The sequence below is a fragment of the Brachycentrus maculatus genome, unplaced genomic scaffold (assembly GCF_059751285.1).
Source record: "Brachycentrus maculatus isolate JH-2025_06_01 unplaced genomic scaffold, ASM5975128v1 h1tg000176l, whole genome shotgun sequence".
In the NCBI taxonomy this organism is placed as follows: domain Eukaryota; kingdom Metazoa; phylum Arthropoda; class Insecta; order Trichoptera; family Brachycentridae; genus Brachycentrus; species Brachycentrus maculatus.
This window is the reverse complement of record NW_028280928.1, coordinates 1560427-1585121: the sequence shown is the minus strand read 5'-3', so window position 1 is coordinate 1585121 and position 24695 is coordinate 1560427. Positions and strand designations below refer to the sequence as shown.

Here is a 24695-nt window from a genome sequence, read left to right as displayed (position 1 = left end):
ATGATACATGTTTAATGATCAAGCCCAAATAATTTAACAAAAACACATAATATACAGACATGCCTCGCAAGAAATCTACAAAGAAAGCCCACAATTTCACTATGGAATCTTAATTGGCCCTTAGGTGCTGTGATATCACTATATTTGTAGTAGCCTTCAATGTCTATGACGGTTATGTTAAATTTAAATGGATTTTATCCCATATATGCAAGTGTATTAAAATTATATTTGAGCCTTAAGCTGTGTATCCAGAGCATTCCCAAACAAGTGGTCCTCCGCACATTTGAAATTTCTCCATTAGAAACGCTGTGCTTGCAAGTCACAATAATGTTCAATCTACAGTATGCATCCAAAAGCTCAATATCAGAGCAGAATGAAAAAGATCATTGTCGACAGCGTGTGAATCGTTTAAAGCCGGGATCGTATCAATACACATCGTACAGGAAAGATATTTCAACCTTTTTGGTCGATTGATCCTTAAGGACGAGAAGGGTATTTTCACCTTCTGCGCCAGCCTCATTTCAAAGTCAGAAAAGAAGGAAATACATAATTAAAGTCCTGTGACCAGCGGTCCGCAGGTGTAAAAAACACCCATCTGTAATGTGTTAACATATCCAATAGTGAATATGCAGCTTTAGAAATCCTTATATTGAAGCATGTCAGTAAATTAAATCAAATAAGATATGAAAACGCTTAAATGATTATTATGTATTTCTTGATAGAAAAAATTAAAAACATTATTTCTAATATAAATCAATTTGCATGTCAAAAAATAAATAAACATTTTTTAGGTACTAACCATAAGAACTCATATGAAACACCAATGTGCAAATCAGAAGAATAATAAAAGTGGGTTTATTAACAAATTCAGCGTTGGTTTCAGTTGCACACCCAAATAAAGGTTAAAAGCATGAGGGTTACTAATTGTTACAATAAATAAAAGACCACTGTAGGTTATGTAAAGATTTATTTTCATAAAAAAAGATAATTCAAGTGAAAACAAATATGACACATGAAACTTTATTGAAAAATAATAAAAGGAAATCACAATAAAAGGTGCAATTCTAATTTGTATAAAATTGCAAGAATAAAACAGTAAATAAAATATCAATTATACCCTATTCTCTGTAGCCAGGCAGACAGTGTAACCGGTGAGATTTTGGCTGTTACAGTATCAGATAAAATAAAGCTTATTTGAAAAAAACTTAAAGTAAAACATAAAATAGCATATTCTTATGTAAATAAAGCGCACCACAGACAATCATACAAATAAATATTTTATATGTATCTTTAATGTCACTGATGTGATCAAGTTATTGTTTAGAGATGCAATGGCCTTTTATGACTTCATAGTGACCAATAATTGCTTACAAATGCAATGTCCCTTTATGACTTCATATTAGGGGTAAGTAGTGAGAATTTTCAGAGAAGTATACAATGTGAGTTTATTAATTCCTACAATGCTTTATTATGGTTACAAAATTATAATCTTGACCGAGGATATAATTTAAGAGTTATCATATGGTTAGAAATTTACCAAGTATCATTGAATAGAGTATAGTTCAAACAAGAAAGTGTGCTCAAAGACTAAACATGTGGCTGATAGCATATTTCTAGATAATTATATTATTTGTCCGATAATGGACATTAAAATGTGGTACAAAAGACAGAAATAGCTAACGACACAATGAGCCAGAAAATAGCATTACTATAACACAGGTTTAAAAATGGTCATGTTTTTATCAAGCCTTTTATAACATGTAATACAATATTATTTATATAACCATATCTTTTCCATCCCACATGAAAATAGGATTTTTTTTAGATTAAAAAATCTAAATTTACATAATAAATATTACATTGTTTGTAAGTTTATTAACATAGCATATGCAGAAAATTTCACTGTCCCTGTAAAAAAGTATTTATCTTCAAGTTGCTTGAACGCTGTCAGTGCATTAAATTCTCAAACCACTCGATTATATTATTTATATGTTCCAACCCCTTCCGCAATATTATAACACTTTTTACCATAACAACAACAGACATAGTTATCAGGCAGGCACCATAGCGTAGTTGGGTAGACGTTCGACTGCTAAACTAGCGTTGCGGGTTTGATTCCCGCCAAGTGCAAAATAAATTCAAGAAAGATTTACATTTAATTGGTCCGAGTGTTTGTGATGTATTTTTCACATTTACCTTCCCTATCCTTTCTATCCTACCTGCAGACAAGCCTTAAAAAGGAGAGGCTTTGCCAGTTATTCACTTAAAAAAAACTAATATAAAAAGTCCTTGAAATGTAGTAAACAAGTGAGTTTTTTAGATGACAAACTTGTTTGAAAATTTTTAATCTAACGAGTGACAACTCCATACAGTTAGTGTATAGCTTTGTGATGTAGTTCTACATTTTAAACGAGAGGACGCTACATACATTTTTACATAAAAATACACTAGAGTTGTAAAATTTGTATTTATGCTGCAGGGTATTCAGGATAACCCGGCAGTGCTTATTGTTTTACAGACCTATACAAATTTTAAATGCAAGGCATGCGTGCACGAGTTTACCGTATTTCATATTAGCCTTTCTATTCAATCTTTCTATCCTACCCTCATTTTTCTATTCAAGGTACACCTACCAAATAAAAAAAAATCAGAGGTCCATATTTACCATATTATGGTAACATATTTAACACATTATGTTTAATGCGAAATGTGAGCCTACTTAACTGAGCACAGGCAATCAAAATTTGGAGCTATTGTGTTATTTTCACAAAACTAGACTTTTTTCCGCAGCACACACTTTGCGGAACAATGCTGTAGGATATATTAAAGATATTTGAAATGTGTTAAGGTCGCAGCATCTCATTGCATTCACCTGCTCTCTTTTCATTCGTAGAGGTAGTCCACAAGCTACATTTAACACATTTGTACATCTAATTAAAATCATGTTTGTAGCGTACAATTGTTTGCAGCACTATGATCATATATTTAAAGGTTTGATTTTTGTAAGCAACAATTTTACGTTATAATTTATTTACTTAATATCCAAGTGACTCTTAAATCTAGCTAAGATTTATGCAACACCGCTTATCGTGAACCTACATAGGCTTTAACTTTTTAAGTTTAACAGCCTATGCCTACTCGTAAGTGGATATACTCATTTAAGATCTGTTGCACAGTAAAAAGTTCAATAAGTGGCTCTATATTTATTTTTAATACATTTTATTATATTTTTAAACTTTAAAAATGATCCTGAAAAATCAAGTTTTTTGATATATGACGTTGAAAGGAGTGAGCGATATATGTAAATATGCATTTGATGTACAGTGGAACCCCTCATAACGAGCATAATTTGTTTCAGAATCTTACTCGATAAGCGAAACATTTTTTGTTTTTAATGTTGCAAAAAGGGACTAGCCCTTTTTCTGTAACTCATTATGCGGAATTGTCGCTTGTTATGTGTCGGGTTGTGGTCCCGTGGTTAGTGTCGCGGACTCTTAAGTCAGATTTCTTGAATGTTTTTCGCAGATACTTTGCGGTACATTTTATAAACTTTATGAAATTAAACCGGCTACCGTTCTGGAGGTCCCGGGTTCGATTCCCAGGGGGGTTTAATAAATACAAGTGATTTTTTCACTCTAATATTTATTCAATATTACACTGGACTGGTACCTGAAGTGCAGGGCTGATCACCTTTCCTTCTTGTGTAATCGATCGAGATAACACTGCGTTTATATGAAGCAGTGCCCTATGCACCATTGGGGTGCGGTAAGGGTTTTATTATTATTATTATTATTATTTAAAGTTATTATAATTTCATGTAATTCATGAGTGATAATTCTAGGCAAAAACACTCGCTATCTCGCTAGAGGCATGAGTTTAACAATTTAATGTTGTTGAATCCGATAAATAATTTAGGTATACAACTACAGTGGAACCTATCATAAAGAGCACTTTTTACAACGAGCAATTCGCATAAGGAGCAAAAAAAATTGAAAAATTTGCTCCCTTAACCGGATCCACGCGGCTCGCATAACCGTATGTGTTTTAACAAAGCATGCCCCATACGCGGCTGACATAAGCGTTTGTGTTTTCACTTTGCTCCAAGTTTCGAACCTCAGTTCAACTTGGAGGGATTTTTTCATGGTGTGGAACTTTGGATAAAATAATATGTCAATCCTCGGCCTTATGACATCTGTTGAAATATCTGACTAATAATTTGTAACATCACAAGGATAAATAAAACAACAGATCACTGATTTTTCTTGCGGTCGGTAATTAGTCCGCGCCATAATCATGCCCTATATCTGTCTCACTCTCGACGCTACGCATCGCCAGTGGGTAAGAGTGACACACGATGCGTGCTTTGATTTATTTATGTTACGATCTAATTTGTTTATATTACGATATATTTCAAGAATAATGTTACACACGTGTATTATAGAGTACCAAAAAGGCACAATGAATCCCATTGAACGTTTTTGTTTAGGAAAATAAATCGTTTCATAACTAAATACATGATAAAAGTAATCATTTAAAAAACGGCGAAATACAGCCGCGCACGAGCGTCTCTTAGGAACAAAATTAACGCGTTTAAAAGGTTAACGAGCGAAAGAAAGTGCAAGTCCCTTTTTCACGACATTCACATGCGAGCCGGGAATTCCACGCCACTCAAAACAAAATATGTTTCCCTTAGTGAGTAAGATTCCAGAACGAATTATGCTCGTTATGAGAGGTTTCACTGTATATTTCATGTATCTTAGGAGGTATAAAATAAAGATTTGTAGATACTTCATAATAGACGGCGCTTCTAGACTCGAGAGTGGCTCGATGATTTGGGGGCCACACGAGCTTAAGTACTCTCTTATGGTAGAGAAAGTCCAAAAGAAGTTTTTGAGGTATCTCTACATGAGAGAGTACGGCTATTATCCTTGGCTCTACCCGACCCAGTTTCTCCAGGGTATGCTTGGCTACAATAGTTTAGAGACTAGAAGGAATGTGTATTTGATTACGCATTTTTATCGATTGTTGCGCGGTATGATCGATAATCCTGAAATTATCCAGAGCATTGGTCTGTATGTTCCCGATAGTTACCTAAGACAGCGTCGGCATAGATTGTTTCACATTCCTAAACACAGGACCAACCTGCCGATGGTTATGCCTGTAGGAAGAGCTACCGCTATGTTGAACAATATCACATTAGATATTGATCTGTTCCATGTGTCTGAAGGAGTTTTCCGAAGCGAGATTCTTCTACACATTTAACAAGAGTCTTCTTGTGTAATTTTTAATTTGTTTTTTTAATGTATACGCCTTAAATGTTTGTTTGTAATGTATATATTAATTATTGAATAAATTGAATTGAATTGAATGGAATCGAATTCTTTGGCAATAGCACTGATAGTGGTAGAATATGATTTGCCTTTTAAAAGTATGAAACAATGTACATTTCATTCGAGGATTCGGAAATAATACACTTACAGTTGAATTTTAGGTTAACGTTGTTATTCGTAAGGATGAAGTAAAAAAAATAAGGTAAAAAGATGTGGCTCACCTCGTTGAATAAATCATGGCTTCAGTGTACTATTTTGGCATAATTATCACCAATATATATCACTTAATGTTACTTGATACAATAAACACATAATAGCATGGATCACAATAACAGGACGAAATATTTTTATGGAACACTGCACTGATATTTTCGTATTTTATTATGCGGAAAAATTGTGATTATTACAAAATAATTCATCCAAAAATGGATATTACAGCTATTTTGGCACTACCTAACATTAAAATCGATGTAAACATAGGGTTATCAAAATTACAAATTATGAAATGAAAAGTTGGGTTAGAACAAGTTTACACAACAATTTATATATTTGATGCAAACAAATCACTGATGTTTATATAACTTTCCGAAGTAAAAAAGACGAATTATTGAAAATAATATCTAACGAACACGACTATCCAAAAAATGAAAAAATACAAAATAAATAAATGACAATCTCACTGACATAAGACGCCATCAAATACTCATATTCATAGACTAAATTATGATGATAAATATTAGCTCTCCTGGGGTAGGTACCTCGAAATTGTCTACAATATTATATTACGGGAAAGGAAGAAAACGGTTACTAGAAAGTATGTAAGTTTTTGAAATTTGTACAAGTTATTCAAAATATTTATTTCAAATTTTTCAAAAATAAATATCCAGAAGTGTGTGACATACGTATACATTCCTCGATATTTAAGTGATTTGATAAACCAAACACACAAACATGTACTTTATTTAGCGTGTTAACACCCATCAGTGCACAAATTAATCCTATGTCATATTTTTAGACATGGTTTTTAGGAATAAAACAGCTTTAGCACGAAAATTCCGGAGAAATGATGTGGAAAAACTCGTCAATCGCAAGACTGCAGATGTAGAAAAATATTCACGCTCTTAATCAAGTTCTCCCAGAGAAGTCTGCCACATTATGTTTTATAAACCCATTCCACTGTAAAAAGTATGTGTGGTGAAGCTAACATACCACTCACGCTAGTGTCCGCGTAACGTCATAGGGGTCTAGTTTCCATTATTGTTACATGCTTTTTATTTAAATCTCATGCGTTTCTATGTTTGAATTTAAACCATGATTCATTGGCATACAACTGTGTACATTAGACTTGATACATTTTATATTTTACAGGCGTAGAGCAATGATCAAAGCGGCATTCCAGGATATAGAAGCGTACGGAATGGGCTCAATACTGTCATTTTATAGCCTCATCATGACTTCAATGCTCCTGTAGGATATTATATACCATATACATCACCAAAAGTTTTTTTCGAATGTTCTTCTTCTTCTTCTTTTTGGCTTTTTCACCTTCTAGAGTATTCTAGCAACACTGATCTATTGTTACCATTAAGATTTTCAGAAGTGATCAGGTCTTTAATAACAGTGTCCGTCGATGGTTGCTTAGCATTGGAAGGGACAAGGTAGAAAGTGAATTAATTAACTTCCAGGTGTAAGTATCTTATTGAAAAACCTTTAAACTGTAAATTATTTTTGTATCTCCTGTTTGCTATGTTTATAATCTAAAAATAATAAAAGATATTATTAAAAAATAAAAAAAATAATATAAAAATTGTATTAACATGTTAGTATTCGGCTCAACAGAGGCCATGCCTAAAGAGCCGTGTTACATATAATAAATGTATATTTGAAATGAATATGTATCTTTGAATGTATCTATGTATAATGAAAAAAAAATACGTGAAATAAATGTATATATGAAATGAATATGTATATTTCAATGTATCTATGTATTATGAAAAATAAATAAATAAATAAAATAAAAAATTGTTTTGTATTATGTTTGTAGATTTGTATTGGATTGTAACCAGTGTTGAGCTATTTTTTATTTACGCTTTTTACATTTGAATTTAAAATGTAAGTATTCCAGTTAGTGGGGTTAGTTTCATAAGAAATACAAGTTTGATTATTGAGTAATTTTACGTTTATCATACACTTTAACCAATTTATACAATTATCATAAGGAATTGACAAATTATTAAATAAACCGGTTTGTTAGGGGAGGTTAATAAGGTTGAGATATAAGTGGGAACTGCAATGATAATGCTGGAGAAGTCTGAAAGGAAGTTAAAATAGCCGTCATTTAACGGGCACCCAAAAAAACATGTAATCCAGGTCCTCTTCTTAAAATAGCTGTCATTTTACGGGCACCCAAAAAAACATGTAATCCAGGTCCTCTTCTTCAAGACGACATTCCCACATGGCAGTATTCCTGACATGTATTCTAAACAAGTGAGAACTGCAACAGCAGAGGCGTATCCGCATTCTGCAGATGAATGTTGTCTTGAACTTGTATCGAGTTATCCAAGACAACCATATTTTCTCAGTTGTTTCGTCAGTTCAAAAAATTTAGAGAGAATAAAAAACAAAACATGCAAAATGTCGATAAAAAGTCGTGTCGGTAAATAGATACCTTATTGTTTATCAGTATCAGTTACACTAATCTTGATCACAATTCTAAATTGTCTATGGTGCAGTGATGGCGTCGGTCTGTCATAATTTTGATATGTCACATGAACTGTTTAAATAAACTTTTATGTTTATAACGAGTGTTGTCTCATAATGTAACTTATGTGGCATGAAATATTTTCAAAGTAATTTATTTTCCTAGTTCGCGATTTTCGCTCGTTAAATTGCCTAAAATTGTAATTTTACCACTGAATCGTGAACCGTACATAAGTGAATGTTGCATCAAAATATTTGTGATTTTTATTTTAAATTTAGTGTCACTGCCAGTAATCGGTGCAAGTAAATAGTATGAATGTTCATCAATTTGTTGCTTGTATTAATTTTCATGTATCCTTGTTAATACAATCTAATATTATACTCGTTGTTTGATTTGTTTTTGTGAGATAACCTACAAATTTAAATTTATGAATATATCATTTTACATAACAACGTTTTAAAAAAGTGTTTCAAACAGTATTATAAAAATCATTTAAGTGTTTAGTGAGTTATACAGATCTCGGTTATACCATGATTAACCTTTTTGCAACATACATACGTAATTTTACATGTGTCATAAATTGGTAAGTGAATAACCGTGATGTTTGTGATGTGTTTATGTCGTTACTTGTGATTACTATATTTATTGTTGGTAAATATTGAATTTCGTCATATTGTGAAACTTGCCAAAATCACTCAAATGATCAAAGGCATAAAAAAAGTTTTTTTTTCATGATAGTGTAGAATATAACTACGACTTGTACAACTCTACATACCTTCCTTCTTTTCTATGTCATACCCTTATCTGAAATTATCTGAATAATTATATTTCAAAATCTAACACTTTTTTATAAACAGCTTTGGAGAGAATTACAAATATGAAAAATATTCTTTATCATTTTTTTTAATTCCACATATCGCTTACTCCTTTCAACAACGCCATATATCAAAAATCGTCAATTTTCAGTTGTGCATGTTTTCGGAATGCCCAGACAATTTACTATATCCCAGCAAAAGCGGCATATGATTAACTAAATATTTACTCGCTACAGGGCAAAAAATGTTGTTTTTGTATTTTGAAGAAAAGGTTTTGTTTAATATTTTTTTTAAATATACTTAATATTTTTCAAATGGAGAAAAAACATTCAGGTTTTACTTTAAGAGATCTGTTGCACAGTAAAAACATCATTAGTGGTCTGATATTTATTTTGAACACATTACACTATATTTTTAAACTTCAAAAACGATCTCCTGATAAATCAAGTTTTTTGATACATGATGTTGTTGAAAGGAGTGAGCGATATAGGCACCATAGGTGCATTATGATATTTTTTTTTGCTATTAGGATTTTGCTTAGCCTGTATTTAGCCTCATGATAACACACATTCTTATTGCCAAGAATGCAAGTATTAAAATATTAATAACGTCAAACACATTATGGCATTGCATTGTTGTTGTTAATGCTTGACTTGAAATTTACATTCCTTTGAAGTTGAATGTGTAATTTTCAGATAATATTAACACATTGTTGTCAGGCAGTTTTTTCATCAACCCCGATCCTAATTATACTCCAAAATTCTGTCGCCGACCCTCGGTATACTAATCACAAGCAACCGCAAACCTAATTCCCATCTGTACAATGTTTTTTTGGCGTCTCTCGTGCTCTACAAAAAGTAAGCAGATAGAATTCTTAAAAGCATCTCCCGCTTTCTACCAACAGTATGTAAAAGACGCTTTTAAGCGTCTAACATACAATGTGTTAAGCACTCAGTATCAATTATAGAAAATAAAAAGTTGATCTTTTACATATTTTATTATTCGAAATATAGTATTGTATCTTAATATATTTCAATGGGGTTTCGTCAAGAAATATTTATGTAAACAGGTGACGGGTTTGAGAATTATCTTATTGCTGGCACCCGATCTGCCTGTTTCTAGAACAAAAACAAGCTGTATAATTAAAATGTAACTTTGTTTTAAAATCACTATAAATATTTTATTATAACTTAATTATAATGTCTACCGGTTTCGAAGCTAACCGCTTCTTTTTCAAGACTGATTAAAACTAGTATTAATTAGTTTGTGCTTCAAATAAAAATTATAAAAATAAGCTGATTTTGGGCATTGATGTTATAGTGCGCTGGTTTAGAATTAAAAATATTTAGGCAATCTACTATTTTACTCCTGTAAATAGTGCCATATACAGGTTCATTTATCCTAATACCGTCAGTTATCAAGAAAATAGCTTACTTACTTTGAGAAAATTATAATTTAAGGAAAAATGTTCAATCTGTTAAGTTCCAAAATAGACTTTCCAGCGATAAATGTAATAATCGATGGAAGGGTAGGAGTATGTTAGTTCAAATACGTACTTAGAACTTGTATAAAGGGTAAAGGGCATACATAAATGGTCAATTTTTATGGTGACCTGCATACTACTCAACCATCATTCATTATCTTACAATAAACCTATTTTAACTTCTAACTGCTTCTCTGCTCTTCTCATTAGAGAACACTTTCCATTCCTTAACATGATTGTCATTCTTTAGTTACTCCTTTTCTGCTACAACTAAGTATATAGATTTTTCCACTTTTATATTATTTGACCAGTGACCGGATTTTGTCAGTACCAATATCGTCAGACTGGTGTCATCAGACATCAGATCAGGCTGTTGATGTCGGTAATGAGGAAACCCAGTCACTGGTAAAATAAAATAAAAATTAAAACTTTTTACTTTATCATCTTTATGTTTTTAATTTAATTTTTATTTAATTTTTTATTTAATTTTTTTTTCTGATAGTCAAGTATGTTGTATTTTTTGTATTTTATATTTAGCACTTTTATTCTAGTTCTTCTTATAATATCTATTGTATTCTTGCCAGTGTCCTTTACTATGACCTAAATTATATTGTTTACCCACACACAGGCCATGCCTTTGTGAGATCTTTTTTTGTATTAATATTTCTTTCATATATTTTGTATTTGAATTTATGTCATGTTTGAATAATGCAATTACTTATAGGAGTTATTTTTCATATTATTTTTTGACATCTCATCAAAGATGAAGAAGAATTTGGAAGTCTGGGCATTTACGGGGCTGACGACCGTCACCGATCACTTTAGAAAAGTTTGTAAAGCGATCACTTAAATCAGCCCAGACTTCCATATTCTTCTTCATCTTGTGTCAAAAAAATAATATCATTATATTACATATTCTTTTACTTATGTACAAGCAGTATCTCCCCACTAAATTTCAAACAGCTGTTTAAGGTACAAACGTTGACCTATATTATTAGTCTGTTTTTGGTTAGTTGGAAGATATTTCTTCTTAGCAAAAAGCCAGGCAATGTACATTTATTCTTTTCAATTAGTTTAATAAATAAATATAAAGACACTTATATTAATATTTGTCTTTTATTCTCCCTCAAAACTGATGCACACAAAATTTCAGCAGTCGTATATATTATATAAATGACTCCCAAACAAATCATATTTTATTTCTATAAAATACTTACTTTGAAAAAAAAAACGGCATCAAAAGACCTCAAAAAAGGTGGTCTGACGACATAGAAACTGGCTGCAAACAGTAACCGATCGAAGAGAATGGAAGAAGATAGAGGCCTATATCCAGCAGTTGAGGACAGAAGGCTAGTGAAGAAGATGAAATTATATACAGGCTAGTTAGGAATTGCTGGTATTATAATGTGTTTTGTTTATTATATTATAGGTATTTTATTCCAAGTATTTATAAACATACGTAAGTACTTTGTAACTGTACCCATATAAATATTTTTTTAATACCCATTATAAATTGTTTTATTTCACCCTCTGAAATTCCCACTTAACAGATTGTGAGTGAACTGGTTTATTAATCACTTTTCACTTATTTTTTCTGACGACATCCACACGCATAGTAAGACACGAAACCAGTTTGACTTACAAGGTACATGTTGCGCGGTATGATCGATAATCCTGAAATTATCCGGAACATTGGTCTGTATGTTCCCGATAGTTACCTAAGACAGCGTCGACATAGATTGTTTCACATTCCTATACACAGGACCAACTTGCCGATGGTTATGCCTGTAGGAAGAGCTACCGCTATGTTGAACAATATCTCATTGGATATTGATCTGTTCCATGTGTCTGAAGGAGTTTTCCGAAGCGGGATTCTTCTACATCTTTAGCAATAGTATTCTTGCTTATTTTCTATTTTTGTTAATGTATACAATTTGAATTTAAGTTTAAAATGTGTATGTTAATCATAAATAAATAAATTGAAATTGAAATTGAAAATTGAAATGACATATAAAACAGCAATGAGAAATACTACAATGAAAATACTTAATATATTTTGTATATTAAAAGCATTGTCAACTTTGTGGTAAGGTAATATAACACTCCTTATCATTCATCATTCATTTCATGACTACCATTTTAAGAATAACCATTCATCATCAGATCAAATGTAGACTTAATAGAAATTGCTACGGTCTCCTATTTATATAAAACAAAAATACTACTTTATTATTATTCTCTGAATGATAGTGGTTATTAAATAATTATTGTAAATAGTTATTAAGTAAATAGTTATTGGTTATGTAGGTAGTTTTTAAGCAGTGTTTTTATGTGGTATTACACAAAGTGAATCATGAATGATAAGGAGAGTGTTAAAGTACTTAATTTTTAAAACATTTTTTTTTGTTTTATATGGAGAAATTCAATTTTCATTTATGTTAAAATCCCTTAACTTGTACACAATATTAACACACTAAAGACGGGAAAGGTATTTCTAACCGTTTGGTCGATTGATGCTTAAGGGCGGGAAGGGTATTTTTACTTCCTGGCCGGCTTCATTTTAAATGCAGAAAAGAAGGAATCATTTAATGTTTTTATATGAATATTATGAACCAATCTCTTTGTTTAGATCTTATCTATATGTACATTAATATCGAATCCTGTTACCAGCGCTCCACAGGCGTTCAAAAACACCCATTCTTAGTGTGTTAAGTATTGGATTTTTGGTTTCATTAAAAATATATTTTACTGTATTATTCTTCTTCCAGGTAAATTATCATACATTAAAACTCAACGAGGCGCTCCTAGTTTAGTGATTTGTGGTTATGTTTACCGAGCGACTAAGCGAAGAGTCTTAACAGTCTATTGGTCGTGCTGTGACAGGTCTTGCAAGGCTCGTTGTGTCACAAAAAATGGTAGACTCGTGTCCCAAACAGGGAAGCATGAACACGCTCCAGATTCCAAGAGAATAAGAAGACATTACCAAATCGAAAGTCTGATTGAGACCATTACAAATGATGAAATGTTATTATAATTAATAGTTTTTAATAAAAATATACCAAATTAAATCAATTGCATTATTTATGTCTGTTTTACTGTTGTATGAAATAAAAAAATCTAACAACTTGTGATTTTCTTATGCCTTGCCGATATAATCAAATAGTTGTTTTTTTTTTGTTTTTGTAAAAAAAGATAAATATTTTTGTTTTTATTATTTACACAAATATTTCAATTTCATACTTCTGTGAGCCTAAGCGGCTCATTATTAGAAATAGGTATCAAATTCTGGTAGAATGGGTTCGAACCGAAAAACTCTGACTTAAGAGTCGGCGACACTAACCACGGGACCACAACCCGACACATTTTACTAATAAAAAAATTAAGATCACATGTTTTTTTTGAAAAAAATGTAAAATGTAAAAATGATGATTGAAAACTTCATTTAGGTGGTATGGACATGAAGAGCAAACGGAAAACGAGAGAATGACTAAGAAAGTATGTAAAGTAAAGAGTGAATGGGAGAAAAGAACTTAAACAGCCAAAAAAGTCTTGGCACGACCAGATCAATCAAAATCTAAAATCTGGTGTTGTCAAAAGTCTACTGGAGCATGTATGATTAGATATATGGATTTGAAGAGAGCTAGGAGTGTATGTCGGGACAAAATAGTGTGGCGTTCCACCCTCTCTGACTACTCCTGCAAGGGAAACGGCGTGATGGTAGCAGTGGTATATTTTATTAGTTATTTCTATGAATAGATTATATGGGAATTATGTTTTTTTTTACTACACTATCATTTTACTAAAATTTCTTGAGAATGTTTCATTATGGCTACCAATTTTCTTGTGTTACTAGATTTTAATTTTAAATTTTTTGATCTACCACCAGATTTTTTATTATCTTACTTAAAAGTCACTGAATATTATATGCCAGTTATTACATTATAAATATGACTATTTTTTAAATATATTTCAGATGAATATACCGCACTACTAATTGATTATGATCACGATTCTTGTGACATGGGGAGCGACATTGACCCCCAGTTTTTGGCAGATGAAAACTTTTTCAAAATTGAAGACCACTTACCGAAGAAGGTTGACAGCAACAAACCTCTTGAATTTATACTGAGTATCAGGGGTAATCCGCAGCTTGTTTACAACGGTCAAACGTACAATTTTGAGAAGATGTCCCGTAGCAAAAAATTATGGCAGTGTACCCAAACCCAAAAGTCAAAGTGTCGCGCTAGACTCTTTACTATCGGTTCCCGTGTATATGTAACAAATGACAATCATTCACATCCGAAGACCATCGGCAGACTGAAAGATAAGACAGCTGAAGATAGCTAGGAAATGGTTGACAATAAAAGTTTTATAATTAAAATGTTACTTTGTTTTAAAATCACTATTATTATATCTCAATTATAATGTCTACCGGTTTCGAAGCTAACCGCTTCTTTATCAAGACTGATTAATACTTATATTAATAAGTATTAATCAGTCTTGATAAAGAAGCGGTTAGCTTCGAAACCGGTAGACATTATAATTAAGTTATAATAATATATTTATAGTGATTTTAAAACAATGTTACATTTTAATTATAAAATGGAAAATCACAAAGTTAGTGCTTCAAATATAAATTATAATAAATGTTTTGGTCGGTTATTAAAATACATTCCGTTTCTACATTTTTGACATCTAAACATAAATGAAGAAGAATATGGAAGTCTGGGTAATTCGAGGACATGTTACCTGTCATAGGCTGGTTAAGTGTTCACTTTACACACATGCAGCATTCGCCATTCCACCCATGATTGACAACCACAATACTAAAAATTTTAGAACTCATTCATACTTATATCATTAATCTCATTACTCTGTACATGTGAGTTCACTGGTTCCATCTGTGGTTGGATTTGGAAAGCTTTTATTTAGCAGAGACCCTTTCTTTATTATTTGGACTCATGCAAGATCCTAACCAGATTTTTTTTCCATACTGGTAAATACCTGAAAATATGATTTTAAAATTTTAATGCAGCTTGTTATTTGACTAGATTATTTTTTCACATCGTTTTAGTCTGTTCAAATGATTGTTGAAAAATATAGGTTTGTCGACTTAGCAGCTATTTTTACATTTTCGGCATTTCAACAAAGATGAGGAAAAATATAGAAGTCTGGGTATTTACAGGGCTTATGACCCGTCATAGACTGGTAAAGTGGTCACTTTAATGTAAAGTTCACCAATTCTACCCATAATTTATAACCACACTACTCAAATTCTTGAAACTTCTAGATCTTCTTCTTCTTCTTTTTAGCGGCTTTTCACCCATCTAGAGTGTTCCAGCCAGTATTGAGTTTTTGAAACTTCTAGATATTTTCATCAAACTCGTAACACAGTATGCGCGAGTTCACAATAGCCTTCTATGGAGGGATGAGGAAAGCTTTAATTAAGCAGAGACTTTCCATTTGTATGCGAGGTCCGAAACCTGGATTGAATTGTTATTGTTTCATTAACATGTATATATTCGTGTATGGTGATAACATGTTTTTTTTAATGCGTACAATACCACTTTTCTGAACCATCTATTTAATACTAAATTTTCTGCGTAAAGAGAAGTTTTATACAAAACTGCTTTATTTATTATAATTAATTTTAAATGTATGCATTTATTTATTATATTTTACACAAAAAAGTAACATTTTTATGTCATATATTTGATGCTTCGGTGCTTTTTTTGTTATCAATAAAAAATCTGTGATAACTACTCTGGCTTTTATTCCATTTTTCCAATAAAGTAACTGATGCCAACATAAAATTTATATAATGGACCTCATCTCACAGTAGTAAATGCGATTAATAAATGTCGCTAAATCACCATAAACTGAGTTAGGCAACAACAGATCTCATTCAGTGTTCGGCAACGCTAAAAGCCGCACGTCATTTCACGCCAAATTTTTTAGAACATACACTGGAGTTTTGTTTTTTAATGTAATATGATGTAATATAATGAAATATGCATTTAAAACATATATATATATATATATATATATATATATATATATATATATATATATATATATATATATATATATATATATATATATATATATATATATATATATATATATATATATATATATATATTTATTTATTTATTTATTTATTTATTTATTGTTTCGGCATTTACTTTGTGGTAAGACATGTTAAAATGATTAAAGAAACACTTTTTTTTTACCACTTTATGGAACATTTTTTTTATTTTATATTTTAGTTACTATCCAGACCTGACGATGAAAGTTTAGCTTCCGAACTAATAGTCATTAATAAAGTCAAGTGGTATAAAAACAAGTGTTTCCTTAATCATTATAAATAAATATGAATATATATACATATATATACATATATATATATATATATATATATATATATATATATATATATATATATATATATATATATATATATATATATATATATATTTATATATGTATATATATATATATATATATATATATATATATATATATATATATATATATATATATATATATATATATATATATTATATTATATATATATATATATATATATATATATATATATATATATATATATATATATATATATATATATATATATATATATATATATATATATATATATACATATATTCAAGAACTCCTTACCTTTCAAGAACTCTTTTCTTTTCAAAACCATGTATTTATTTCGAAGAAAACGTATTTTTATTACGTCAAATGTTGCCCGGGTTTAAAGCAAGTTAAGTTGCTATTGAACATATGTAGGGCTTTTATTTTTTTACATAAAAATTAGACTTTTTAATAGTTTTTTTAATGTCTCGGTAACTCCTTTCACGGAGATTTCCAATTTTGCATTTTTGTGATTGATGAAGTGCTTTCTATATTCTCGCTTATTTTTATTTAGCATTCATATTTCTCTATATGACATACAGTAAATTAATACTTATTTTTCAATGACTCATTACGTATGCTTTTCTTCTGATTCCAGTATTTTACACACGTTCTCAGAAAGGAAAACTGAAGCTTGTTGCTAATAGGCATATTTATTATGAATCCGGATGTATGAATGACAAGGTAACGTGGAAATGTTCTTTCTTCCCAAAGACCAAAACTTCTTGTAGAGCGCGAATCGTCACCATGAACGGAGTTATCATAGTCAAGAGATCTGATCACAATCATCGACCGACATTTTCAGAGACCAATTGTGGAGAAATATACCCTTTCATCACTTAGAGATATGTTATACTATGTTTCATTAGTTTGTAACGCCCGCATAGTTTAACTCTTCTATTTTTATATTATCCTGGTACATATTTACAAAAACGGATTTCCTACCACGTAATTCGTCCCACAGAACCTGCTCGTAAAATGACGCAATACATATCAACTATTTATTGATTCACAAATACTTTATTACATCCTATTTTTTGTAATTTCTTTGACGTTTCTTGGTTGTACCAAATATCTTTGGAAATAATTCATATTAACCCTTTGAACGCGTTAAGCAAGAAATAAAAATTGAATTGAAACGTGCAAATTATCTATAAAAAATAAAGTATTCTATAAAATTCCTTGTTATAGCCATGACTTAAAAACCTGTAAAAACCATGGCTGTTACAAGCCATGGACTATAGTCGATTTATGCGTCCAAAGGAGAAAAAAATTCGGGCGACTTAAGTCGATTTACGTGTCCAAAGGGTTAAAGTACTTGGGGTTTCTAAATATTTTATAGGAAGGACAAATTTGTCACTTAATCTTTTTTGGCATTTATGGATTACAAAAATTACGTTTGGAGTTGGCAAAAGAAGGATGAAAGTAGACTGAATGAAGTCGAAATGCGATCTCTCAGAAGAATGTGCGACAAAACGATGTATGATAGATGTACGAATAGTGAAATAAGGAAGGAATGCAAAGCTGAGATAAGCATTATCGATAAAATTAAGAAAGGTGTGTTGAGATGGTTTGGACATGTAGAACGAATGAGTGAGGAAAGAACGGTAAAACAAATTTGTGAGGCGAATGTTAGCGGGAAAGGAAGCAGAGGAAGACCGAAAAAAACATGGCACGATCAGGTATGCCAAATACTTGAAACTGGTCAGGTTAGGTGTCGTAACAATCGGCGGGTATGTATGAGGAGATGCACGAACGTGGAAGAGGCGAAGAATGTTTGCAAGGACAGAGTGGTGTGGCGCTCTATTCTCTCTGCCTACCCCTGCGGGGAAGCGGCGTGATGGTTAGTTAATTAGTTAGTTACGTTTGACTCAATTAGCTCGTTTTCGCCCAAGATATTAATGCATGACACTCTCCATTAAAATTTAATTACACAGAACAGGTGTTAATATTACCTTGATAAAAAATCTTTAAAAGCTTTCAGCAACGAGTCAACTGTGATGGTAATTATACAGGTAATTATACTCCATACGTTGTAAAATGTTTTAAAATGAATAAATGAAAACTTTGTTTTCAAACGCTTTTATTTTTGGTGCTATTATTCCAAACGTTTCGACAAATACCTTGTATTTAGCTACACAAAATACATTATTTAAATTTATAAAAATTTTAGCCATATAAAATAAATCATTTTTGTGTACCTCTGACAATCTGTGACCAAATATAAAAATACAAATTGAGAAACGTCGTTTTATTTATTCAAAAAAAAATCTATTCCCTTCATACTCATTCCTTTATTAACCTTAGAAATACTTCCTTATTTATGTTCATATATTTTTTGGTATGTAATCTGAATGATCAATATTTCCTACATCGAAATAATATTTTAGTATTGATCAATGATACGATGTTAAACAAACGTTGTCAAAATTGAAAATGTAGTTCACAAAACAGTTTAACTGAATTGAGTACAAAATAAGGATTTTTAAATGTTTTTGATAATACTTTGTGGGACATTTTTAAAAAATTCAAAACACATCAATTTTAATTTTAACCACTTCTGTTCTTGGTACTATTATTCTAACCGGTTTCGACTAATACCGTGTTTTCGTTAGGGATAAACATATCCGTATTCCTGATACATACATTCCTGAAAAAGATGAAGTGTTTGTTGAAATCGGTTGGAATAATAGTACCAAAAATAAAAAGAGTGTTTTTACGTAGAGTTTTCACTCATGAATTAACGAAATTATAGTAACTTTAAACATAAAGAGTAAATTCACTCACGAGTAGTCATAGTCTATAAATATTTTAAAAAGTTGAAGCCTTAGTATGGTCATGATAAGTGGTCTTGCATAAGCCTTAAGCAGTGATAGTTTGTGTTCTATTAATTTTATGAATTTTGTAAAATAATTAGCTTTGTTATCTCCCACTACCTTATCTCAACTATGTGTTCTGAATTTTATTTTATTTTATTTGCAAGAAAGTTTTTTGCGGTATTATATTTATTTGTCATCACTCGCTTTAATCAAAAGCTATCGTATTATTCAATGTAGAAAAATATATTCTTACTATTGTTGATATTAAATAACATTTGTGGACGTAGTATTACTGAATATTGTATTTTACAACTTTTCTCTCTCTTTTAGTTGAATACATTCTGTCGCAAAAGGGACGGTTGCTAATAAGATATCTCGGCTTCACGCACAGTCACCAGAGTACAAGTTCTGGCAAAGCGAGATGGATCTGCTCCACGCACGGCACTAAGGGCTGCAGGGCAGTAATATTCACCATGGGGGGTAAAATACTAAGGGTGAAAAATGCCCACAATCACCCCAACGTGTGGATGAAGACCATAAGCCAGATGGGTCGCGCGATACACGCTATTCAGCAAAACAACGCCGCCAACATCGCGGCAACAAACGTTGCCAACTTTGCAGCTAACATTGCAGCCACTAACGCCGCCAACCTTGCAGCTACTAATGCTGCCAATTTCGCAGCTAGCAATGTTGCCAATTTCGCAGCTAGCAATGCTGCCAATTTTGCAGCTAGCAATGCCAGCTTTGCTGTTAGCAATGCCAGTTTTGCAGCTAGTAGTGCATCACACATCGGGACGAATAATTCAATGAGTTCTAACAATCTTGGCAATGGCGCAGGAAGCAGCAATTTAGCCAACATTGCAGCCAATAATCCGGCCAATATTGCATCCCAAATTAGTGCCAATAACTTGGCCAGTGTGGCAGCTGCAAATGCAGCTCATTTTATGGCAACTATAGCAGCGAATCATGCTGCAAACAGTCCTAGCTAAGATTCAATAAACGATAATGCCTTAATTTAATTAGTTTATTCATCATAACGTCAATCACTTAATCTTAAGTTTAATATTATATTGTTTTTCTTTTATCCCTCGTTTATATGTCCTCGTGTCCTTAATGTTGAATGTATTCATCATGTATAATATATAAGTTTTTTATTTATTTATTTATTTGAAACGGAAATCTTTTTTAATTAATTATTCGTTCTCAAACATTACAACTTTTTCTCTTTTTCTGTGGGTTTTTACCTCTTTAAGTTATATTTTTAAACTTAATAATATGAGTGTGTTCAATACTTTTAATTACAAATGCTGGTTTTGTACCAATTATGAGGTATTTTTCTATCAGTGATAAAATTCGACATTTGTAATTAAAAATTTGGAGACATTCAAAATATCGCGAAAAAATAACTAGCACAAGAAAAGTATTTTGAAATAAATGATACTTTTAACTGGTTACTAGTATAAAATGAAATAATTCAGAAAAGAATCTCATTTGCATACAGGCAAAAAATATCTGCTGACGATCTAATTTTAACCATACATTTTCGCGTATAAAGTTTTCATCGGAAAATGTGAATTTCGTTATCCCTCGAAGCATATTTATTTAAGTTGTGTGGTTGTTATTGGTAGAATGGCAAATGTTGCACAGTATATTAAGCCATCACTTTAACCAGCCGGGGATAGGTAGTAAGCCCTTTTAATATCTATTATTATAATATATAAAACCCTTATCCGCACCCCAATGGTGCATAGGGCACTGCGTCATATAAACGCAGTGTTATCTTGATCGTTTACACATAAAGGAAAGGTGATCAGCCCTCCGCTTCAGGTACCAGTCCAGGGTAATATTGAATAAATATTAAAGTGAAAAAATCACTCATATTTATATTACCCCCCCCCTGGGAATCGAACCCGGGACCTCCAGAACGGTAGCCGAGCGTGCTGACCATTACACTACGGAGGCGGACATATAATATCTAGTCTTCCATATTTCCATCTCATTGAACATTTTCATCTGTATTGAGAAATATTATTTTTGTTCGTCCCAATGTTCCTTGATAATTTTCTTACTTTTGTTTTCATAGATTTTCGTTAGATTATTTGTTTTTTAATATTTATTTACATCTCATAAAATGTATTTACAGTAGAATTAGCTCCTAGGTTCAGTATTAAATCCTGGAATACGAGGCCTTAAAATATAACAATCATTGATCTGAAAATAAAATGATATGTTCATTATTTCTAAGTGTTTAGGCGTTCTTAAATGTATCCTTAGGGGATGCTTAAATATAATGTAGTAACAAATCAAAGTGGAATACTTAAATAGATACCCGTTAAAAGAAATCGTTAGAATCCCTTATTTAGCATAAAATGTCTATCACGTTTGATTTTCATGATATATTGAAAAATAAGCTACGACGATACGTTTGTTTTATTAGTATTTAATTAAAGAAAATTAGTGCAGATTACAAAATATATATTGTATATATGTTTTACTACTGTGTGGCATTTAACAATTTCCATTATCATATTATTCTCAATGTTAAGTCCGTGAACGATTAACAAATTATATTATTTCGAGAAATAAAAATACTTAGTGTTCTGATCCACTCACATTTTTATTAACCAACTAGTTTCGGCAACAACCTGTTGCCCTCTTCAGGGTTTCATTTATTACTAGTTGGTTAATAAAAATGTGAGTGGATCGGAACACTAAGTATTTTTATTTCTCGAAATAATATATCAATATGATCCACAAAGTTAATGCTTTCAACATTCAAAACGATTAACAAATTGATTTTATGAATCAATTGATTTTATTACCAATTTTTTTTATAATATAATGACGATTTTTTACTGATTTTCAATAAATCCCTCTGAAGCAGTACCTGTAAACATTGAAAACATACGAAGACAAAATATGTGAATAACATCTAGATTTCTTTTTTTTTACATTGATTACATTTATAATTTTATCAAATACAGATATTATTGTATATGATTTTTTCTTCCCTGTATTTTTTAAAAGGCTTACGAAATATTGGTTTACTATGAGTATACTTCGTTTCATACGGGTACCCTTTTTACCAATACATATTTAGGTAGTTCGCCAGTGAAGTGTGTTAATATTTGTACATATCAATGATTGGACAAAAATACTTAATTTGACAAAAATACTTGATTAATTATAATATGTTTTGACTACGTTCAAAATTTTGTAGGTACTGAATACAGAGGAATATATATGAACAAATGTTAAACATGTCTCAACAGCGACCAAAGAACTTTTTGTGGGAAGGAAATATGATAATCTGGGCATTCACGGGGCTTATGACCTGTCATCGGCTGATGGAAGTGATCACTTTTGTGACTTTGACCATGGTAGGACAAACACCAATCCGCGTATGAATTTGACTCGACATCTATGTATGTGTTAGTTTGTCCTTATAATTTCTAGTAATAAGAATTTAACCTATATTATTTCACTAGAATCTCCAAAGATATCGTTTCCAACTCACATATTAATAGGTACTTCGATATTGAATATATTAGACTATATAGAAATTATTATAGATTATAAAGTAATTACTTAAGAAGGACGATGACATATCGTAAGCCCTGTAAATGCGAAAACTTGCCATATTTCTTTCTTGTAAGTTGTTACATCGACTGTGTTGATATATCTATGATGTTACGTGCATTTTATTGACTTTGTGAATAAAACGTTCTAGAGATTCAGTTAAATCGAGAATACTGTATATATCCATTTATCAATCTCTCGGAACAGTTCATTTGCTTACTAAACTTCGATTATAGTATCCAAATATCAAAGAAAACGCGCTACAAACGCAAAAAAGTAACGTTTTACAAAAATTTATCATTTTCTCAGAACAAATCATTAACTTACTTACCTTCAATATAAATATCCAAATAGCAAAAAAAAAACGCGCTACAAACGCATCAAAGATTAGTTTAACGATCATTTATCAATCTCTCGGAACAAATCATTTACTTACTTAACTTCGACTTAAATATCGAAGAAAACGCGGTATAAACGCAATACAGTTGTGTTTTATGAACATTTATCAATTTCTCAGAACAAATCAATTGTAATACTTACTAAACTTCGATGTAGATGTCCAAATAGCAAAGAAAACGAACTACAAACGCATCAAAGATTCGTTTTACAATCATTTATCAATCGCTCAGAACAAATCATTTACTTAACTTCGACGTAAATATCAAAGAAAACGCGGTACAAACGCAATAAAGTTGTGTTTTACGAACATTTATCAATTTCTCAGAACAAATAATTTATTTACTAAACTTCGATGTAAATATCCAATTATCAAAGAAAACGCGCTACAAACGAAACGGGGTTACGTTTTAAGAGCATTTATCAATCTCTTGAAACAAATCATTCACTTACTTCGATGTAAATAGCCAAATATCAAAGAAAACGCATTACGAACGCAATGGAGTTACGTTTTAGGATACATTAAGTAAAATAGGCAGCAGACGCGAACCTGCATCAACGTTGCTTAGCTGCACGTTAATTTTCATAGACACTACGGCGCAATGTAAAAAGCTTTAACATTCTGAGTGTGTCCAAATACTTGTTCATAAATCTGGATTATCTCCAATTATAGGAGTTATTTTTTAATATGATTTATTCATGACATCTCAACATAGATGAAAAAGCGAATCGGCACTTACGGGGCTTACGACCGTCATAGGGTGGTTTAAGTGATCACTTTACACATGTGTAACATTCACCAATTCTACCCATGATTTACAACCACACTTCTCAAATTTTCGGAAGTTCCATATATATGATCCAATTTCGAAACACTGTACAAGAATCACTAGAATTTTCACGAGACACATCTATTGGTGAGATGAAGAAGCTTTTTTATTGAGCACAAACTTTAAATGTTACACGTGTGTAACGTGATCACTTAAACCAGCCTATGACCGTCGTAGGCCCCGTAAATGCCCAGACTTCCATATTGTTCTTCATCTATGTTAAGATGTCAAAAAGTAATATTAAATCGCTTTAAAATAGCCTTCTCTTAGAGCTCTTATGATCTTGTGTGTGTACACCTCACATGAAAATATTTAA

At 31.3% G+C, this 24695-nt stretch overlaps 1 protein-coding gene and 1 long non-coding RNA gene across 51 annotated transcripts in view; one reads left to right on the top strand and one right to left on the bottom strand.

Moving 5' to 3' along the window:
- The window catches only part of LOC148308110 (uncharacterized), a 595155-nt gene that overhangs the window by 325756 nt on the left and 244704 nt on the right, over nt 1–24695 (bottom strand). The window lies entirely within an intron of this gene.
- Nucleotides 8068–24695, top strand: part of LOC148308114 (uncharacterized) — a 35962-nt gene continuing 19334 nt past the window's right edge. The window contains exons 1-2 of one of the 2 annotated variants that reach the window (XR_015837735.1): nt 8068–8614; nt 13098–13345. This is a non-coding gene — a long non-coding RNA (uncharacterized LOC148308114). Of the gene's footprint in view, nt 8615–13097; nt 13346–24695 lie in introns of those variants that run through there. The other variant, XR_015837734.1, reaches the window with a different exon arrangement.